This window comes from Notechis scutatus, unplaced genomic scaffold (assembly GCF_049901735.1).
Source record: "Notechis scutatus isolate UNSWTSFEM ecotype Mainland unplaced genomic scaffold, rNotScu1.2 NSCUSCF31, whole genome shotgun sequence".
In the NCBI taxonomy this organism is placed as follows: Eukaryota; Metazoa; Chordata; class Lepidosauria; order Squamata; family Elapidae; genus Notechis; species Notechis scutatus.
The window spans coordinates 56,745-79,487 of NW_028263154.1; the positions used below are offsets into that span (position 1 = coordinate 56,745).

General features: G+C 48.6%; 2 protein-coding genes across 11 annotated transcripts in view; one reads left to right on the forward strand and one right to left on the reverse strand.

Annotated features, from left to right (window-relative positions):
* Positions 1 to 22,743, reverse strand: part of LOC148128511 (uncharacterized) — a 190,457-nt gene that overhangs the window by 15,066 nt on the left and 152,648 nt on the right. The window lies entirely within an intron of this gene.
* LOC148128512 (vomeronasal type-2 receptor 26-like) overlaps positions 18,940 to 22,743 on the forward strand; it is a 215,008-nt gene continuing 211,204 nt past the window's right edge. For 2 of the 7 annotated variants that reach the window (XR_015746327.1, XM_087948886.1), the window contains exon 1: positions 20,585 to 22,261. The gene's annotated coding sequence lies outside the window, so the exon portion shown is untranslated. Of the gene's footprint in view, positions 19,098 to 20,584; positions 22,262 to 22,743 lie in introns of those variants that run through there. The other 5 variants (XR_015746320.1, XR_015746321.1, XR_015746335.1 and 2 more) reach the window with 5 other exon arrangements.

Genomic DNA, 22,743 nt, shown 5'->3' on the forward strand with positions numbered 1-22,743 from the left:
GACTTAACATCTGCAGTGATTCGCTTAGCAAACAGGGCCAGAAATGTCATAAAGTGGATCAAAACTCACTTAACAACCATCTCCCTCAACAACACGAGTGTTGGGCTCCATGGCGAGGACTTCCTGCCTTGTCTATCTGGAGGTCTCAGGGCTGCCTTTTGAGGCTGCCTCAAGGGCTTCTCCAGGCTGCCTTGCGTTGGGCGCCCACATCTCTTCTTGCCAGGCCCCCAAGAAAAGGGTTGGGGGCTGCCTGGAGGCCCCAGGTCTTCTGGTTGTGGGGATGCGGCACTTATAATGGGCTCTGAGGCCCCTTCGGCCTCCCCACCTCCAGCTGGGAGAGGAGAGAGGCTCCCACCCAGGCAGCCCAGGGGGAAGGGGAGCTCCAGAGCCAGAGAGGGAGGCAGAACTGGCCAGGCTTCTCCCCAGCCGCCTCCTCGGGTGGTTTCCTGGCTGTGTGGCTGGGAAGGCCGCCCCCCATGGTTGTCCAGCCCTCCTTAGGGATCCCCAGGTGGGATGAACCCTCCACCTTCCCAGGGAGGCCATTCCATGCCTGCAGGTCTCTCCAGGTCCTGGCTGGTCTTTTCCCCCTCTTGGAGATCCCTGGAGAACTGGGCTCATGGCAGGCGATTCAAGGAGGGAAGAGCTCAGTCTTGGATTCAGGAAGTGCCACTCAGAAAGTGTCACCTTAGATATTCCCACCAGGTTGCTTTCTTGGGGTGGGTGGATGCTTTCCAGGTGACAAAGGTCTAATGGAGGAATGCCAGTCATCTTCATTGGCAAGTGTGGGATGAAGGGCAATAGGCACCAGCGGTTCTGATCAAGCTGGCTAACAAGATGCCCCCGAGGAGGTTTCCTCCACTGGAACGACCCCCTCAACTCCTGAATTTGGCCACCCGGTTCTGCTCTGGACATTGGATCCCTCCCCACTTTTAAGCAATGGCTTTGATGAGAGGAGGGAGGGGAGGAATCTTAGAATTTAAGAGGGATTTCTAATACCAGAGAAGACAGAAGGGGCCATTCAGGCCTTGGATTTTGGGTGCGTCCATGAGGCTGCCTGCGTCAAAAGGGATTAAAATGAGGATTTTTTGAAATTGTCCACCTGGAAATGGACTGAAACGAGTCTTGCAGGACTGATCTGTCCCCTTTTGAAAGAAACCTCTCAAGGGGGAAAGGGGCCATGAGAGCAGGAGGGCCAGAGTCTGAAATTATGCAGAGACAATCAAGGCCTAAATCTTAGGCCAAGCCAGGAATTCTCCACATTCAGGGCTTCCTGGCTCAGGACAGGACATAATTCTGCATTATTCCTTGTATTTTTCCATTCACTGGAGTGGTTTCCAAGGCGGCAGCTGGAAAACTCCTGGGGAGCCAAGAGGGAGGAAGAAATAAATCCCCAGACTTTCCCTTCATCATAGGAAGGAAGAGGCTCCTCTGCAGGGCTGGGAATGAGCCCGTCAACAAGGACTCGGCTCCAAGTTTCAGAGCTCCAGATTTGGACATTCATCTGTGGGAAGCAAATATGCTTTTCTTGCTGAAAGGAAACAAGGCTGAGATGTGGTGATGAAAGAAGGAGCAATCCTGGCTAGTTGATGCCCAGGTTTCCTGCCCTCCTGAAAGGGCTCCCTGAAGATGGAGACCCTCAGTGGGCTCAGGGCCCCTTCCCAGAGCCAACCCTCCCCGGGTCTCAGGCTGGGTCTACGCTTTTCTGGGGAGCATTGGACTTTTTTGGGAGTCAACACCCCCTGAAATGGTGGAGGCAAGAGGGGTGGCCCAAGGCAGCAGCTACATCAGACCGAAACAATCCCCAAAATTGGTCACCAGGAAGTTGCAGCCTGGGAATGAAAACCAACCTGATAGCAACCTGTCCGTCCATGAAGGTCCTGCAGTGAATATGAGAGACAACCTTCCTTCCTCCTTGTCCACCCAGGGTCCCCACCCAAATCACCCTGGATAAAAAGACCCTGGTTGCAACTGGAGCCATGTGGGATCTCCTGCTTGGCCAGGACACAGAGGGTGCAATGGCTCAATGGGTGGCCTTTCTTTTGCCCATCTTCAAGGAGGTTAATACCTCCAACCCTGCACCTGTGTGAGGCTGGAAGGGAGTCTCCTCTCTCCTCCCCACCCCACCCCATTCCCTGCTTTCCTGCCTGGGGGCTAAAGGATCCCCTCGCTCTGGCAAAACCTCCAGGGGCCTCAGGCAACAGAGCGAGGCTCCCTGGAAGCAGCAACCCAGGAGAGGCAGCCGGTTTCCAGGATGGCGGCTGGCTTTGCCCCTCCAATCTGATTCCCGGTGGTCCTGGGGGCCTTAGGAGGAGATCCCGGGGTCCCTCTTGGAAGGAAGCCAGGGGAAAGGGGAAAGGCTGGGGAGGGGCAGCCTTTCCTCCTCGGGACTGCGAGAAAGGCCGGGGTCCTGGCAAGGCTCTCTCCCCAGAGGAGGAGGACCAAGAATGTCAGCCTTTTCTCTGTGTTTTTATGGGGGGTGCAAGGATGAAGTCGAGGCCTCTCCTGTCCCTCCAGCTGCCCCCTGAGGAGCAGGCCGGAAGCCCTCCACCCTCATGGACCAGAGGAAGAGGCTGCCTTCAGAAGTGGGGGAGGGCTCTGTCCGTGGAGGTCTTTTCCACTCCTTTGCATGGAATGGTCTGGGGTCTCCTGCTTGGGCAGGGGGTTGAACTAGATGACCCCCAAGGTCCTTTCTGGCTCCATTCTGATGGGATCTTAAGGGCAGGAGCCTCTTTGTCAAAAATGGCTCTGAGGATAACATGGAGTCCTCCACTTACAAACATCTGTTTGGTGACTGAAGTTACAACAGCACTGAGGAAAGTGACTTGTGACCAGTCTTCACACTAACGACCATTGCAGCACCCCATGGTCACGTGACAAAAACTCAGGTGTGTATTTATGACACTTGCAGTACCTTGGGGTCATTGGGGTCGCTGGAAGACTTGCTTAACGACCGCATGATTTAACTAAACACCACACTCATTTGCTTCACAACCGAGGCAAAAAGTTGGTAAAATGAGACAGAACTTACTTAGCAACAAAAATTGTGGTCATAAGTGGAGGATTGCCTTTATTGCCTTATAGTTCCTTGAAATTTATCTCCAGAGATGTTCAGGATCTCTTAGTCAGAATATTCACCTTTCCTTTCCCCACTTCTGCTCGCTTCCAGGGATCCTGGAGCAAAGTCCTTAGTAGGACTTATTTCTGGGGCTTCCGGGCTGGAAGCACCCCAGAGGACTGAGGTGAACCCCAGGTGAAGCCTTCAAGGGTTGCACTGCTGGGCTTCCCACCTTGGAGAGAAGAGAGAGAGAGAGAGAGAGAGAGAGAGAGAGACCCTTTTTCCTCTGGTGGAGTTTGAGACGCCCCAAACTCCTGCTTGCAACTATTCACACGGTGCAGCCACAATGAGCCCAATTTCATCAGGATGCAGCCTGACTCTCCCATGGGGCTTCTCCTCCTTCTGGATCTTATGAACTCCGGTCTAAACTAGCTCAAGCCGGGAAAAGTCGGGAAAAGAACCGACTTTAATCAGGGGATGGAGAGAGGATGGTGGATCTCATGGACAAGCTTCTTTCACAGGGCAGGAGCAGCTATGGGAAAGGGGTGCTAACTAGGTCTCCTTGGATGAGAACATCTAAGCAAGAGGACCTGGAGGCCTCCGCCTTCTCTGGCTTGATGGGATGGCCAATTGCTCTCATGGAGATTGTCAAACAACATAGTTGGAGCTTGGTTCCCACACCAGCCATCTTACCACTTTTCCTATTCATTCTCTCATAGATACACTATTAGCTGCTCTCAGTATGAATAAGGTGTCAAATTCATTGGCAGTGGCTGAATAACAAATTCCTCTGAATGATTTTCAGAGTTCCCTTTAGCAAGAATTATTGAGATGAAGAGAGTTGCAAGGATTACAGTCATTGAAACATTTCCCATTGAAAAATGTAGGCATGATTTTTTTTATTCCTGCACACTATCTAAGTTGAAACAATTAGTGTCTACTTTGAGATAAAAGGAAATTTTACAATTCTTAAAATGTCATGGTGTTATGGTTTTACAATTGTTCTGGCTGTGAGATGCTCCTTTGTGTTCAGCTGTGGCCTCAGAAGGATAATGTAGCACTTGGGAATGAAGATGCAGCCCACCAAACCAGCACTGGAGGCCAGGATGGAGAAGACCTGCACAGCCACCATGTGTTTCCCTTTGGTGCTCAGGTAGGTGGGCACAAAAGTCACCCAGACACTGCAGAAGACCAGCATGCTGAAGGTGATCAGCTTGGCTTCATTGAAGGCCCGGAAGATTCCTGGCGAGGAAAGCCACCGTGAAGCAGACGGCAGCCAGGAAGCCCATGTAGCTGAGGGTGACGTAGAACATGACAACGGCCCCTTGGTTGCATTGCAGGATGATCTCTCCAGGCTGGGAGAGGAGGTCAGAGTCAGGGAAGGGGGAGAAATTCCCAGCCAGATGGAGCAGATGATAACTTGGACACCAGAAGAAGACAGGATGATGGAGTTGGCCAAACTCTTCCCCAACCATCTCTTTGCTCGGTTTCCTGGTTTGTGGCCAGGAAAACCAGCACCACCATGATGGTTTTGGCCAAGAGAGAAGAAACGGCAACTGAGAAGATGATGCTGAAGACCGTTTGTCGGAGAAGGCAGGTGGCTTTCCTTGGTTGACCAATGAAGAGAGAAGAAGACAAGAAGCAAAGCAGGAGGGAGACCAAGAGGATGTAGGAGAGGTCCCGGTTGTTGGCTTTGACAAGGGGAGTTTCTCGGTATTTAATGAAGATGATTAAAACAAGCCCTGTGGTTAGGAACAAGAATAGGGCAAAAGAAACCAGGATGATGCCCAGAAGTTCTTCATAAGACAGGAAGGTTATAACTTTGGGGATACATTGGACTTTTTTTTATTTGGGAATTTATCATCCGGACATTTGGTGCATTTTTCTGTATCTGAGAAGAAAAAAACCAACCCCATATTTCTTTGTCCTTTGCATTTCAAGATATATTGTACATTCTTTGGGAATAAGTGATTATCAGGAGCATTTTCCAGGATGGATTTTGTAATATTTCCAGAGACAAAAGATATAGCTACAGTATATTTTTGATAGGCTATGAAATTGAGGAAGCTTTGGACTTGAAAGATTTCCTTTGTAATGTTCAGAATATTGATAGGAACCTCCATTACTAAAGGAAAATAATGAATCAATTAATCTTTCTAGAGAAACTTACGTGCAAGATGGCAATTCTTGTCATACTTGCCTCAGAGGTGGCTGGCAGATCAAGTGACTGTTGCAAATAATTTGGAATGGCCATTGGAGCAGTGGTGATACGGGTGCAGACACATACAGGGATCACTATCCATGCCACCACATTGTGCATCTCATATAGGAGAAATACCTTTTCACTGTTCCTCAAAGGGAACCCGTGTAGACCATTCCTCGTGTTTCAAGGAACTCAGGTGTTCCTAGAGAAGTAAATGTGGAAGGAAGGACACATCCAACCTAAAGAGAAGAAATATTTTCTCTGGCAGTAGTAAAGCTTGTCCAATCTGCCACAGCCACCTCTCTCTATCCAGCCCTTCCTTCGCAGTCTTTTTGCTCTTCCGTTTAGATAAGAAATGAGGCATTTCGGAAATAAACCAGAAACCAATTCAGCTTCAAAGTATGTTTTAATTCACACTTTCATGACAATGCTCTGGATGGATCTGGTTCCACCAGGCCTCCCATTTTCCTCTGGTGTCACCCACCTTTCTGAGTGGAGAAGGTCCCCTCTGGACAAGGAACGCAGTCGTAACAGCAAACTGGCTCTCCTTCTCGAGCCCTCTTGACAAATCCAGGACGACAACTTTCCACACATTCAGATTGAGGAAAGGACTGAGCAGAAAAAAATAGGATTGCCAAAGGAAATGTGTTAGGAGACTCCGTCCATGGAAAATGGAGGTAAAAATGGATATAAGACAAGATATTAGATATTAGCCTCTGGTCTTCACTTAAGTAAATACAAAATCTCTCACTAATTACAAATGGTGGGAGGTATAACTTCTGGAAGATTTTTCCTTTAGTTCCTCTCTTTTGCTTTTGGCATCTCACATTGCCAAAAAACCAGGACTTTATTAAATAGAAAAGTCTGGAGAGATGGAACCAGTCTTGGGATTGTACTAGTTCTGTCCAGTTCTATAGAACCAGTTGTTATGATTCTGCGCAGTTCGAGAACGCAAATCGCACCACTAACTGGCCCCGCCCCTCTTTGCCCGCCCCCTCCCTCCGCTCCAAGTCAGTCCTTATCATGCATGTGCGGCATCGCCTGCAGCCTGCTTTTGCCCACTCACCAGTCCAGCCATTGCTGCATGCCTTCCACTGTGGCCCTGCCTGATCTCCCTGGGTGAGTGAGGCTCTGCAAGCTCTGAGGCCCAGTCGCCTACCAGCCACTGCCGGTCACCTTTACCCCCAACCCCACTTGCCTTTTGCTGCCACTGCCCGCCGCCCTCACCCACAGTAGGTAAGGCCCAGTATCTGCGGTGAATCCAGGCGGGGGCGAGATGCAGACTGGTGGGGACCCGAGCTACATTTCGCTGTACTGGAAAACATGTGGAGAGGCTCGTGTTCTCCTACTGCTGGGAGAGCAAGAGAGTCTTTCCCGGCACAGCTTCGGGCGGCAGAGAGAAACAGGATTCAAGCTGGCTACTTCTCTGCTGCCAAGAGCCACCCATTTCCCTATTGGAGGGGAAGTTGCAAACTTTTCGCTTTGCGGGAAAGACTCTCTTGCTTTCCCAGCAGAAGGAGAACATGAGCCTCTCCACATGTCCTCCGGTACAGTGAAATTTAGCTGGGATTCACCGCAGGTGCTGGGCCTTACCTGCTGGGGGTTAGAGGTCCAGATGGCAGCGGCAAAAGGCGAGTGGGGTGGGGGATAAAGGTGACCGGCAGCCCGGTCGTACCCATGTCGGCAACAGGTGTCGTCATTTCGAAGTTGAGGGAGAATTTGGGGAAAGAGATGGAGAGTCCTGCAGTGGCCGGCACAGGAGCGCCGTTGAGAAGCAGGGAAGTGGCCTTCTGGTGGTCTGACCTGGTGTTCAGGCTGGAGGCGAGCCACAGGAAGTCAGAGCACTGAGGGAAAGGGGAACTGCCAGGGGTGGCTACCCTCTCCGTGCCGAATTGGGACCATTTGGGGTAGTCCTAGGAATTGGGTGAGTCGAGCCTCCACCGTCTTCACCAGATTATTTGGACACATACTTTCTTTTGGAATCCAGACTGGCTGAACAATTGCCAGTCCGCAGTGGAAGCGTCCCTTCGGGTGACCCTCCTCCTCTCTCTCCTGGGGAGGGTGCATGCGCACGGGAGATGCTCCTCAAGCAAATGCCAAAGCACAGCAAAACCTGGTATGGGGCGGGTGGCTGCTTAGTTGAGGAGCGAGCATCTCCCACACAACTGCACCCTCCTGATCCATCCATAGCTGCCGGGTGCGAGAGGAGGAAAAAGAGGAGGAGGAGGAGGGTCGCCCGAATGGATGCTTCCACCGCGGTCTGGCAATCGTTGTTCAGCCAGTCTGGATTCGAAAAAGAAGAAATGAAAGAAGTAGCCAAGAGCGCCAAGGAGAGCTTGCTGGCTTGGCCCAGCCACAGCTTTGAGGGAGACACACACACACACACAGAGTGGGGAGAGAGAGGGGAAGATAGGGACCCGGCCGCTTTGCTATCCCCCACCGTTAACCTTTACCTTCTCTAACTGCTCCATTTTGCGAACCACCTATGGCTGGGGAATGTGTCACAAAGAGCTTCAGGTTTGTTTGCTCCTTGTGCCCAAACTACCAAAGAAAAAGGGAATTCTGTTGACCAGGGCCTGAATTCAGATGAATTTGAATCATGATTGGGTGGAGGTCCTTTTGGTCCCTTTGGGAGAGAAGCTTCGTCCTGCTTGGGGAAAAGTGTCCCCTGAAAGGGCCGCTTCATAGTTGGGGAGGTTCTTAAAGAGACCAGACCTGGTCAGACTTATCCATGCCTCTCTTTTACACACACACACACACACACATACACACACACACACACAAACACAGAGTGGAGGGGGGGGGAGTTAGAGAAATATATACATACAGAGAGGGGGAAAGAGAGAAAAAGAGAGGGAAAGAGTGAAATAGAGGGAATGAGAGAAGAGGAAGAGAGAGAGAAGAAAGAAGAGAGAAAGAGAAAGAAAAGAGAGAAAGGAAGCAAAAGGAAGGAAAGGGATAGACAAAGAAAGGGAGAGATGGAAGGAAGGGACAATGAAAGAAAAAGAGGAAGAGATGGAGGGAGGAGAAAGTGAATGAGATATATGAATGGGTAGATAAATACATGGAAGGAGGGAGGGAGGGAGATAGAAAAGAAAGGAGAGGAAAGAGGGACACAAACCCTGGCTTCAGAAGACTCTTTGAAGCAACACAAAAATCTAGGGCTGGCCTGCAAGGGGTCTCGGAGGTCATCTAGTCCAACCGACTGCTCCAGCAGGAGATCCTTACAGAATCAAAGAATAGCAGGATGAGAAGGCTGTGTGCGTGTGTGTGTTTGTGTGTTTGTGTTTATGGTTGTCAAAACTCCAAAACCAGGTCAAGGAGCTCTGGGGAGATCGGTCATAAATTAGAACACTTGCTAAACAACTGTCCATTAAGCGAGGATCAATTGTATTTGGTTTGCCAGTCACATGGCCACATGGCCATGCCCATCTGGTCACGTGACCACCCAGCCACGCCCACAAATTAAGCTACTTAATTGTACGAGGCCCACAAAATGGAACAATACCGATGCCTCCCAATTAGCCTAAGGGAAAAATCCGGTTTCTCCTGCCCAGATTCAATTCTCGGTGAAGGTCAACCACCTTTGGGGAATAGCATCAGCCCTCTTCAAATGGGACCTCAGGCTTTTTGGAAAATGGAGAGAAGACACCAAACTTTCTCCTACCTTGTTGAGCAACTTTAGCCATGAAAGAACATTTTTCTGATAGAAAGTCTCTGTCTTTCAAAATACGCCAGAGTCTCTCTCCTGGGATCACCCCTGGGAAGAACGAAGAAGCCCCCAATGCCCAAATCTGCTGCTACCTCTCCATTTGGGTCCATGTAGAGTTTACGGTCCGAAATATTGACAAACTCATTCTTCTCCAGGAAAGGATGGAACTAGAATGGGAACATGCAGCAATTTTAAAAGCAGAAAACTTTGTTTCTTATCCCAGGCGCTTTTTCAATATTTAATCTTTCTTCTGTAGTTGTCTAATTTACAGACATGCTTCATAAGGAAAATGGGTGTTACCACTATCTTACAAGTGAAGGGAAAAAGTTCACAAAAATTTGTCGATCATATTTTGACAATATAGATTTTGACAAAATATAGTTGAACAACAGAAAAAAGGAGATTTATGAACTCCCTGAAAGCAACAGGTTGGTTATCAGAAACACGGATTTGTCAAGAAGAAAATTGTCAGGGTAATCCTCTCCCAGGAAGCCCAGACAGGAAACCTGAGCTAGGCCCACTTTGCTGTAATGCTGCACTGACAGGATTTGGGGAGCCAGAAAGTACAAATCTCCCACCGACCCTTTTTTATGCAGCTGTAGGTGTCCTCCTCTTATCTGCTTCTTCCCCAGGCAGAATCTGTCCTCCATCCCCCAAAAGTCATTCCCTCCTATCACTGCCCTTTCTAAATGGATTGTGGGAAAGGGGGATATAATTTATGTGCTCTATGCAAGTCATCCTCACATATTATTTCATTTCCCAAATACATTATGGAAATACTGCTGATATAACTCCATCTCAGGAAAGAGTAACAAACAATTTTGTGATGTGACCAGAAACCCAGTTAAGTGAGGGGTGGATGGTATCATAATTAAGTGGATAAAAACTAGTTTAAAAATGGTACTCAAATAATCTTTAGTTTTTTTAATCTTTGTCATGAAAGTGGGAAGATACAACATTTTGTCCTTAAGTCATCAATTTTTCTCTGTTGTCATTTATATAATAGGGTTGATAAATCGCTATTATACAAGATTTATAACAATTCTCAGGCAAATATACGTTTATGTTATTTAAACATTACCAACTTTCCAGAAAAATATTTATGATTTCCTCCTAGAAACAACTGGGTGACTAAAAAGCAGTAGAAAAGTATCTGGATTTTAGGATTTGATAAATTATAGTATCTCATATAAGAACATTAATGATGCACTGGATGAAGGATTGTGCCAAGCTTGATAAGTATGTAAGAGACCCAGTTTGCTCTACTGGTTAAGCCCCTGAAGTAGAAAGCAAGAGGATGTGAGTTCAAGATCCTCCTTGGTCATGAAGCAGGCTGGGGGATTGGGGGCCAGTCTCTCAGCCCAACTCAACTCACAGGGTTGTTATTGTGGGGAAAATGAACACACAACTATTCATTGGTACTCAGCCCCGTGGCTTCTGCACAGAAGGGCTTTTAAGGATGGGGGATGAGTTAGTGCACTTTCTGAAATCAAACAAGGTCTCCAAGATCTGGAAATCCAACAAGATGGGGCTGCTCTTCCCAAGAATGTTTATTTGAGCAGCCTTTAGAGCAACGAGATATTTATATCAAATAACTCTGCCAAGAGTCCAAAGGGAATTAAACCTCCGAGAGCTGCAACGGAGTTCCCAGAGCCATTTCAGGGGAACGATACAAAGAAAGAGCGCCTGAGCTGAGACTGGGTTCCTGAGGACAAGGGGCCACTCGAACTGCCGCTCACGCAGAGGTGGTATTCAACCGGTTCTCACTGTCTCGGGCGAACCGGTGGTCACCCCTGGTTGGCCACACCCCGAACCGGGTCGCCCGCTTGTCCCAGTCGCTCTCCTAGCTTTCCCTACCACGTGGTGGCTTTGGCGCAGATCGGGCAGATGTCCCAGGGCTGTTGCACATGTGCACTGTTTGTGCAGCTGTGTGTGTGCTACTGATGCAGTGCGCACGTGGAGCAGCCCTGGGACATCTGCCTGCCTGCCCGCCCTCCCAGATTACGTTTTCTTACTTCTCCCAGCGGATGCACCTCTTTCAGCCCAGCCCGGCCCGGCCAGCCAGCAGGGGGTGAACGGTTGTCCCGGGTCTTCTCGCCCCCTTGTCGCAATATGCCTGCAGGAGCCCCTCAGGCCAGCTGAGCCGGGAGCCGCCATTCCCAGGCTTCTACACTCCCGTGCTTGGTCGACGCCTCTTCACCTTGCCTGAAGCGGCTGGCCCTGCCCCTCACCCTCCCCTCCTCGCCTGGCCTGAGAAGGGAGGGGCAACAGTGGGGGATAGCGAAGAGGCTGGGTCCCTATCTTCCCCCTCTCTCCCTCACTCTCTGTGTCTGTGTGTGTGAGAGAGAGACAGAGAGAGAGAGAGAGAGGGAGAATGGAGAAAGTGAATGAGATATATAGATGGATAGATAAATACATGGAAGGAGGGGGAGAGAGAAAAAAGGAGAGGAAGGAAGCACACAAACCCTGGCTTCAGAAGACTCTTTGAAGCAGCACAGCAATCTGGGGCTGGCATGCAACGAATCTCGGAGGTCATCTAGTCCAACCCCTGCTGCAGCAGGAGATCCTTACAGAATCAAAGAATGGCAGGGTTAGAAAGCTCTGTGTGTGTTTGTGTGTTTGTGTTTATGGTTGTCAAAACTCCAAAAACAGGTCAAGGAGCTCTGGGGAGATCAGTCATAAATTAGAACACTTGCTAAGCAACTGGCCATTAAGCGAGGACCAATTGTATTTGGTTTGCCAGTCACATGGCCCCCTGGCCAAGCCCACTCAGTCACATGGCCACCAAGCCACGCCCATCTGGTCACGTGACCACCAAGCCACGCCTACAAATTCAAGCCGTGCCTACAGAACCAGTAGTAAAAATTTTGAATTCCACCAGTGAGTTCACAGCCTGCTATGCGGCATCTCCTATCAGGACTCAGGGATTCACTTTGTGACGCCTCTCCTAATAAAATATCTGGGAAATACGGAACTCTTTTACGTGCAACTGCAGTTCTCAGATCAGTAGGAAGGAGTTTCTCTGAATGGGGCCAAATTCTGTTCTGCTGTAATGCAAAATGATGTATTTATTTATTTAGGACATTTATATTGACACATATTCGCACATGACTCAGCATTAGGCAGACACTAACTGCCCATTGACTGTCGTTTATTTTTATTTTTCTCCATTATTATTATTATTATTATTATTATTATTATTATTATTTGTAATGCTGGTCTCTGACTGTACTAAAAGTGGACTGGATGAAGGAGGAAGCTGTGTTGGAGACATTTGCCATCTTGAGTTATGTGTAAATAAATACATGTTTAAGAAAACAATCTCAAAATCGTACTTGACTGCAACCTGAAACTGAGTCTTGAGAGAAGACAAGGAGGAGATTATGAGAGCAGCTTCTCCAACATACAAAATCTCTTAGTTGGACAAGGGAGGATTCAACACTCTTCCAAGGACTGAAAGAGGTGTTGGGAGTAATTAAAACCCTCCCTCTCCTAGGAAAATGAAATATTTTAGGATATACTAAAAAGGGAGAATATATTTCCCCTAAAAAGAAAAGTAGAAACTCAGAGAGGCTGAAACTCAGCCACCCTCCCACCTTTGCTAATGGACCATTACTCTGGCCTAGGCCATTTTATTTTACATAACAAAGATCTACTCCAGGTAAAGCTATATAGGAATTGCCCAAAGCCATCACCATCATCCAGCGAGGCTCAACCAAGCCTGGGACTCAGGACAGCCTACAGAGTTGCCCCTGCATGGCCCCATGGGAGCCTGACAACCAATCAGAATACAAGCTCAAATTCAAATCCCAACAGAGGGCATCAAACAATTGCACTCTCAGCATCTCAGCCCTTCTTTCCTCAACCAAGGCATGTGCTCCTGTCCACCATTAAACCATCGTCCAAGGAGTCACCATGTTTCCAGCGTCTTTCTTCCCCACTTGGAACTGAACCCAGAAGGAGATTAATTCCAGCAGAGGCTAGACAGAAACTTCAGATCTGCTCCCTGTTATTCCGGAGCGTCAGACTGGAGCAATTAGATGGTGCAAATCTCTTGACCTTTTGCAGCACAAGAAGGTTGAGATGTTCCTCTCCTTCTCCTTTGGGTTCCTTTTCCAAAAGGATCTCAGATTAATGGATCCCTATCGGGATCCCCCATACCTGCCACGGCTGCAGCCTCGGAGCCCCCAACCTCTTTTCTCCCTCCTTCCTTCCCCTCCTCGATCTGGAGGAATAAGCGGCATTCATGGCCTGGGCCAGAGTCTGAATGAAACTGTAGCGATGACGGTCATTTATGATCCGTTTCCTGTTCCTTTTCTCCTGGGTCTCCAGTGGGGCTTTCTGGGTGCATCTTCTGCGACCTTTGACAGAAAAGATGTGCTTGGAAAGGGAACAGTGAAAATAATGATCTTGAAACGGATCTTCCACAAAGAAATGGGGTTCAAAGGCAGCATCTCTTGGCCTTTTTTTTATCAGATAACCAAAATTCAAAATACTATGGATGTATTTGAGAGGTAAGTGCTTCTTTATTGGATACGCTGCAAAACTTGTGAGGATCCAGACTTTCCCTTCAATGGGTCCTGGCAAATGCATAAGTGCTTCATGGAAAGGAAAAATTCTGATCCAGATGGGAATATATTCTATGAAGTGGACAAAGACGTTGATTTGTCTCCACTTAGAGAGGGCCTCCTGAGGGGTGCTGTTTGTCCAGTTGTTGTGAATCGTTGTGATATAACCACACAAATTCCACTCCTGACAAGCATCGGAGGGAAAGTCCTCATGAAATTATCTCCATTTTCTGTGTCTGAAGCAAAGAGTCCAATCAGGGTCCATCTGAAATGGAGGAGCAGCTGGACAATTGCTGGGTTTTGGAATCCTTCTTTGGGGAACATCTGGTGGAAAAAAGGGAATCTCCTTTTATCACTCAGAGCCTGTGAAGGAATTAGAGCAGTGATCTGAAAAAGTAATGAAGAATGCTGTGTTATAATGTGGTCCAGATCAACTCCAAAATATTACTTATTGACAAACCCATTTTTTTTTATGAATATATAAGAATAGTTTGTTCCTTAGTCATGGTTTAAAATATTTAAGACAGAATATTAACAAGATTGTCTATAAAAATGGAATGTAAAATCATATTAAACAAAAAAAATGCAATTTAAATTTCTGTGTCACCCATACAATTCCAACAATTAGATTCAAATTAGCAGATGTTAGATAAAATGTCTGGATATAAGATATAGGGCTGTATTATATGCTATTTTTGAGTACTAAAACCTCTTTCTTAGCTTCTATATCCCAAATTCTTTGTGAAGCAATTTTTCAGCTTCTTCTCTAGATGTACAAGAGCACAACTGCTAACTGAAATTGACAGTTGTACAATCCAATAAGTGTTTAATTGAAATTTTGTCTTTTTGGGGACTATGTCTGTTTCATCACTTTAATTTTAACCCAATAATTATATACCCTGAATTTATACAAAGCAGAAAGTGTGTAAATTAACAATTATCTATGAGGGCAGGAGCTGAACTCCTTTTATCCATCCCAAAGATACTCTTCTTGGTCTGAATATTTTTTATACATAGACAGGACTATTGCCAACTTGATTTCAATTGGATAAGGCAGATATTATTGATATGTGAAAATGAATATGCTAATGGAGGACCTCAAAACCTGGATAGTTTTTCAATAGTAGAATATTCAGTAGAATATCCTCTAGGGACCTTATGGCTCTTCAGGCCTTTAATGGTCAATTTGAAGATGAACATAATAGACTAAAACATCGTTGATATGTTCCCTAATATTCTGAAAAGCTGCTCTTGAATTCTATAAAGATATTGGATCTGTTGTTCATCCCCACCACCCCACTCACCTTACCAGATAGAGAAAAACACACAAACCTGTGGGACTTTGTAGGTGCCTACAAACATTGACATCTGGATGGAGATGTCCCTGGAAGCTTCATCAATCAGAGCAAGGAGGTTCTCCTTCCTCCCACAGCCGTAGTTGGGGACATTGGATTCTCCAGTGGAAAGAAGGTCCAGCAATGCATCTGAAGTGCGGAAAGTGCTCAAATAGTTGTCATGGATATTGTAACCAAATGTGAGATTGTGCAGGAGTTGGGAATTCTTGCTGACCATTTGAATAGCAAAAATTGGTTTTAGGATATTTGTTAGATCAGAACTGTTCCTATTGAAAAACAATATTCATGTTATTTTATTCAATAGCAACAACAAATGTTTTTAAAATATATAATCCTTCACAAACCTACTAAGCCTTAGGCCAACATTGATCCAAATGGAATGATCAATTATGCAAATGAGAGAGGCAACTACAATTGTTTCAGTCACTACTTAAACAAAGGTCATTATTCAAGTGATGAACTCAGGAATGAACTGAGAGAGGAAAATCATCTGGATTTCATTCAGGTTTTTAAAAACATCTTTGGATTTTACTCTCTTCCACAAAGTAAGGCAAAAAGGGAAGCCATGGAAATCAAAATCATTCAGGAAATTAGACAGGTGCTGAGGTACAAAAATAAGTGACATAAGAAGAAAAGAAGGAGAGTGTTAGAATTGCACATGGAGGGAGTGCAACTCCATCACCCCGCATGACTTACGAAGAAGAAGGTATAGGAGGGCTGTTGAAAGGCCACATTATAGGTGATACCAATGTTTCACTTGTGACCACACCAATGAGATGGTCTCCAGGCCTGTAAAAGCTCCATGGATTGTACCCATCCTGGTGCTCCAAACTCAATGGGCATTTCCTTCTCAGCTTCCCACAGACTGATGGGGACACCGCAGCAGCAGAAGCAGAAGCAGAAAGTCCATCATTCATGGCATTAATCAATCCACTTCCTGTTTCTAACACAAACAACAGGAACAGTTGGAAAAATTCAAAGACTCTGAGAAGTGCCAGTGGCTTTCCTGATCTAAACAGAGAACCACTCAGTTTCATCTGCAAAGGAGAGAAAGGTGCAATCAAGAGCAGAGCCTGTACCTGTCCCAAAACTTGGTCCCAGAGAGCTTCATCCAAGGAATTTATCCTTTTCTGATAGAAGATCCTTTTCATGTGGCTTCAATTTGATGTCTACATCGAAGTCTAAAACTGGAGATATAGCATCACAGGTCTCAAAGGCCCAGATGGTCATAATTACAGTGAGAAGCAACTTCTCCTCTTGGGATCCTGAACTTTTTCCGGGCTCCATCTGCAGAGGAGAGGCTGGAATAAACCATGTTAGTAAAACTTACAGATATACCCCTGGGGTCACTGTTTTGTTGTGGTTGTGGTCCTTCCTCCCAGTCAGGGCAAGTCCAGAAAGTGATGCTGGGGAAGAGAATTCAGCACCCAGGGAATTGACTTCTGCTGTCCTTCAACATGGCCTCTTGTCTCCAGAGATTGCTGGGGAAGGTCACCCGAGCAATGGGGTTTGGTGCCGCTTCTAAGTTAATGCCATTTAACTGTAGTGTTGCCTGTCTTCTAATGACAATCTGCACCCTTGAACTCTGCCCAAGGTTAAGAGTACACCCTGTTTGGAATTCTGTTTTATGTCATAATCCCATATATTGATCTTAATTGCAGTCGGTTTTAAAATTGCTTGTACCTGAAATGAAATTTCATTTCCCATCTTTTCTAGCAATATTAATTTTGAGATTAAAGCTCATTAAGAAGCAGGAAAGTGACAACTTGTGGACTAGATCGTTGGGTAAATAGGGAGAAAATTATAGAATGGATGGAATTTTTTATTTTTATTTTCTTGTCATTCCTGTGTTATCTTACCATGTTCCTATAATACACCAAGATTCTTTATGTTTTGATTTTTCTTAGTTTTTAAATAAAGAATGGACTGTAAGTTCTGCAGGTGCGATCTATCCATCCCTTTCTTTCTTTCTATCATCTATCTATCTATCTATCTATCTATCTATCTATCTATCTATCTATCTATCTATCCCTGCCTATCTATCTATCTATCTATCTATCTATCTATCTATCTATCCATCCATCCATCCATCCATCCATCCATCCATCTATCTATCTGTTATGTCACCAGGACAAAGCAGACTCAAAGACCGGAGTTGAATTCAGCTCTTTATTAGCGTCTCTCTACGTCTCCCCTTCAGGGCGTCTCCCTCCGGGAAGCCAGGGGAGCCTCTCCTTCCCAGTCCTCGCATTGCGACGGTTTCTCCCTCCTGCAGCCTCTTTCCTGGGAGAGGAGAGGAGGGCTCCTCCTGGAGACCTTCCCACTCACCCTGCAGGGGATCACCTAGTTGCCTCCCGAGGGGATCCTCTGGTGGGAAGGGAGGGATCTCCTCTTCCCTCCAATCGAGGGCTGAAATGGCTCCTCCGGGCGCTCTGGCCGCTTTCCCTCCGGCCTTTGGGGTCCCCGTTGAGATGGAGGGGCCTCTCCTCCCGGCTGACGTCCAGTTCCTGGCTCTGAGTAATTCCCACCCACTCCTGGACACCAATAGAGAAACTCCCATGGAAAGACAAGGGGAGAGACCCGTCCACCTCCTTTGTGGGTCTCTCTGACCCTCCCCCAATTTCTTCCCTTCTGCTGGGACTCGGGGGACCCTGAGTGGGTTTCCCACCTTCCTCCGTCTAGACCGTTCCAGGCATCCTGGCTGGGCCTGTCGGTCAGCAGAGGAGCCACTTTCTCTCTGGCCCCAAGTGGGCCCCCTCCCGTCAGACTCGGGGAAGGAGGGAGGGGCAGGAAAGACGGGGCTCAGGGGAAAAGTCTGCAGGGGAGAGAAGGGAGGCCTGGAGGGGCCTTTCCTGCCCCCAGAAGCCCCTCCTGCTCCTGGGAAGCTCCCCTCCCTCAGCTGGGGGTCTCAGTTCCTGCCCCTCCACAAGGGGAGACTTTGCTCCTGGAGCCCCCCCACTTGGCTCCTCTCTCTTGGGGGGACAATGGCGGTCCAGGAGGAGAGACCAGGGTCCTTGTCCAGGCGCCGGGGGGAGTCGCAGCGCTTTGGGTGGGGGGCAAAACCTCCGGTTGAACCCGGCAGGAGCAAATGGGGGGCCTGTCTGGTTCGGGGACTGAATCCCCTTGGAGGATGGATGGGGGGGCACCGGCCCAGGCCCCACCACACCCAGGGCCTGATCTGGGGGTCCTTCCGGACCCACAACTCCTGCCGGAGGAGCAGGGGGAAGCCGTGGTTGGGGGCCGTCCCCTTTCCTGGGCCACGTGGTTCCCTTCACGACCCCTCATGCCCTGTTCGCCTCCAGGACGGACTCCCGCAGCACTCTCTCCGTGGGGCGGCCCTTAGAGAGCATCCTGGGTCTTCGGCTGAGGCAGCTGCCAGGACAGCCGAGTCTGCTCAGACGGCAGGTGGGCCTCCACTCACAGTGCTTCATTTAGTGGCCGCTCAAAGTCACAATGGCCCTGAAAAAGGGACTTTCGGCTGTTCCTCACGCTTACAATTACTGCAGCACCCTCATGGTCACAGGATTGGGCAGCTGTCTCCTATTTATGACGGTTGTAGTGTCCTGGGCTCATGGGGGGGGCGGCTTTGGGGACCTTTCGGCAAGCAAAGTCAGTGGGGAAGCCAGATTTGCTTAAGAACTGCTAGAAGAAAGGTTGTAAAATGGGGCAAAACTCACTTAATGACTATATTATTAGGCAAGAGAAATTCTGGGCTCCATTGTGGTCGCAAGTCAAGGACCCTCTAGAGGCTCATTCAGAGGCCTCCTTCCCAAACGGGGCAGCCACAGCTCAAGCGGCATTGAGACCTGACGGGTGCGGGGAGTGGATGATGGGTGGTTCATGTGTTAGGTAGTTTGTGTCATCTCCGCCAGCGACAGCGAGGGGCAGTGCAAGGGTTAAGGCCAGAGTGTTGTGTCCTAGAGCGGAAAGGAATGCCTGCTTCCGGCCTTCCTTAGAAAACGGATGGAATTGTCTCCCGTTCCAGCAGCTACGGGCAATGGTCGCCGCGATGCGCCCTTCCTCCTCCAGCGGTTGCTCCAGGCTCTCTGCGCCCGATGCTGTGAGGCTTCCCGGGGCTCTCCGCGGGGGTCGCGCGATGGGAATCGGCTCTGCTCTGCACCCCCCCTGCGGGGAGGCGGGGCCAGGATTGGGCTCCTCCCCTTTCCCCGCCTTGAACTGCTCGGGTGGGGACCCTGGAGCGATGGTGGGACTTTGGGCTCAGGCAGCGCCGGGGGCTTTTTTGGGGGTTCCTAGAGGCTGCTGGGGGAAACCAAAGGGCCTTTCGGGGTTCCCCCTTGGGCAGAGCGAGAGGAGGGGGCGCCCCTCCCGTGGGAAAGGAGCGGCGGATTTTCCCACGCCTGGCAAGATTCCACCCTGGGGGAGGGGAGAAATCCTGGGGTGTATAGAATATATACTGTCTGTATGGACTCTATAGCAGTGGTTCCCAAAGTGGGCGGTACCGCCCCCTGGAGGGCGGTGGGATGCGTTAGGGGGCGCTAAGAGGCAAGGGGGCTGGCAGAGGGGCACTAAGAGGTGGCAGGGGGGGGTGTTTGAGGCGCCAGCTGGCCCTGCAGGTTCACCCATTGAGGCGCTGGCTCCGGAGCGGTGCTACAGTCAATGGGTGAGCCTGCAGGGCCGGCGCCATGAACGCCCCCCTGCCATCTCTTAGCATCCCCAAGGGGGCCAGCAGAAGGGTGCTAAGAGGCGGCAGGGTGCGGCGCATCCAACGCGGCCGTGGGGGCATGGAACGTGCCACCGCTTCCACGTTGGAGGCGCCGGCTCCGAAGCGGTGCTAGTCAATGGGTGAAACTGCAGGGCTGGCCAGCACCTCGAACGCCGCCTCTTAGCCCCCCTCTCCCTTGGGGACGCTAAGAGGTGGCAGGGGGGCGTTCGAGGCACCGGCCGGCCCTGCAGGTTCACCCATTGACTGTAGTAATGCTCCAGAACCGGTGCCTCAAATGCGGCAGCACGTTGGAAAAAGCCGCTGCCACCGCTTTCCCAAAGTGCCACCGCTGTCGCATTCTGTCTGTCTGTCCATCTGTCCATCCATCCATCCAAAAGGTCTGTCTGTTTGCCTGCCTGCCTTCCTGCCTGCCTACCTGCCTACCTGCCTACCTCTCTGTCTGTCTGTCTGTCTCTCTCTCCATCCATCCATCCATCCATCCATGTTCGAAGCGCCGGCCCCGCAGGCACATCGGGAAAGTAGAGCAAAGCCAGTCTGAGAGGGAAGGAGGGAGGGGAGAGAGAGAGAGAGAGAGAGACCTGATGCATCAGATGGAAATGAGGCCTAGTTTAGACTGAGGCCCTTTTCCACATTGAAACCTCTTTGCCTTCTATTAAAGGTTTGGTGGACGAAACAGGGTCAAGACTATCAGGAAACTCTCACATTTTGCTGAGGCTTTAAACAGGATCCTTTGGACCAGATCTCTGCCCTAAAAATTCCTTTTCCCCAATGTATTACAGTGCCAATTCTGAAGAAGGCAAAATGTACTGGTAAATTACAAGGAGAACACACACACACACACACACACACACACACTTCCTTCTAACCCTGCTGGAGATTGGACTAGAGTAGATATCTCCATTATCTTTCTCCTCCCTCCCTCCATCCTTCTTTATTTCTTTTTCTTTCTGTCCCTTCCTTCCATCCCCCCCTCTTTCTTTGTCCCTTTTTCTTTCTTTCCCTTTTCTCTTTATTTTTTTCCTCTCTTCCTTTCTTTCTTTTCTCTCTCTCTTTTCCTCTCTCAGGCTCATCCCTTTGGATCAGGGGTCACCAAACTTTTGGACCTCAGGGACCACGAAACTCATAATTTTAAATCCCGTGGGCCACTATATGAATTTTGACTGATGGTGGCTTTCTGGCGTTGGTGGGAGAGAGAGAGAGAGAGAGATCTGATCCAACACAGGCAGGGGTGGGATTTACACCCCTGATCTAAAGCTGTCAAAACTCCAAAAACTGGTCAAGTAGCTCTGGGGAGGCCAGTCATAAATTAGAACACTTGCTAAACAACCGGTCATTAAGTGAGGACCACTTGTATTTGGTTTGCCAGTCACCTGGCCACGCCCACCCAGTCACATGACCAGCAAGCCATGCCCACCCAGTCATGTGACCAGCAAACCACACCCTCAAATTAGGCCACACCCACAGAAATTTGAATTCCACCCCTGGGTGGGGGGCACTGAGGATGAGTTTGTAGCACCAAGGGGGCAGTGGACCGAAAAAGTTTGGGAACCACTGCTCTATAGGATGTGTCGAATGTCTATTGGCGGTTGGACTTCTCTCTCTCTCTCTCTCTCTCTCTCACACACACACACACTTGTAACTGTATGACTGTCACCTTGTTGCTTGTATCCTTATGATCTTTACTGACTATTTCCTAGTATGATTTGATTGCTTTGTGTACCCTTTGACTATATCATTAAGTGTTGTATCTGATGCTTCTTGATGAAAGTATCTTTTCTTTTATGGACACTGAGAGCATTTGCACCAAGACAGATTCCTTGTGTGTCCAGTCACACTTGGCCAATGAAGCATTCATACACACACACACACAGACCACAAATTGAGCAGTCCAACTTTAATGCTAACCAACCTAGTTGGGCTGCCCAGCGGCCTCCCTCTTCTGCCTCTGCAGGGACCCCAAAGGTGGTTTGCCCAGCCATCGCCCCAATGGGAAGAGGGGGAAAGGAGTTGCCCAATCACAGCCAGGACCCCCAACCCTCCTGGGCATAAAGAGGGGACTTGTGGGGGGAGGAGAAACTTTCAGCCCTTGAATTGTAAGGACGCAGAGATGGAAAAGGGGCTTCTTGGGGGCTCCATTTGCCCTTCTTTTCCCCAGGGGAGCAAACTTTGCTGGGAAGGGATCCAGGCAGCCCTGATCTTTAAGGAGGAGAGAAGTTCAAAGTTCTCAAATTGTTCAATGAAACTTTTTGCCTGAAGCCAAGTTCTCCAGCAGGGAAAGTTTCCATCCAGGGGAGAAGAGAGAAGCTGCCACAGACTCCCTGTCTCTGCCCAGAGTCTCCCGGGAGGATTCGGCCACAGAGCAGAGCTGAAACTTTGATCATAATTCTCCCTCTCAGGAGGGATCCCTGGATAAGTCAGCTGGTTCTTGCACTCAGAGTTTGTTGGGCCTTTCTCTGCAGGGAAATGAAAGGGAAATAATCCCTATGTGGTTCATAATGACAGGGGCAGAGATTGAATTAAATCCATCATCTGGAATGGAGAGGTTTGGGAGCTTCAGTCTTGAAATTGGCCCCAGAGGGAATACACGGCACCTGTGGATGAAGACAAAAAGAAGTGTGACGTTTGTTGGCATCGTGGTTAAAGAGACAATCCCGGGAGACAGTTAATGTCTGAGCATGTCACAGGTGTGAAATGGAAGCAACATTTTCTTTATTTTGAAAACAGATGCTCAGTGACACCTTCACAAAGGGGTTGATGTAATAGTGTGGCCAGATTCCAAGAATAAAATGAACTTTAATGAAAAACTAGTTATCAGAACTTTGCATAGTTGAAAGAAATCACACCCAAAAACAAACACATGCACAGAGAGGGAGAAGTCAGAGACAACCAAGTGAAAACAGATGGAGGAATCAAGGCAGCCTCTCACCCCATGTGGGGAAGGGAGGGAGGGAAGGGGAGCTCAGGAGCTTCGTGTTGCAGATGGAAAACAGACATGCAAAATCCTCTTTCAACCTCCTTCTTTGAGACCTGGGGATGCAGAAACCCATATCCCATGTTCCCCTGCCTCCCTTTCTTTTGTTTTAATATTTTTTTTATTTTTATATTTTAAAAAAAACATCTCTTGGTGAACAGCGTGATTCCAGGTTTTTACATTTCAATACAAAAT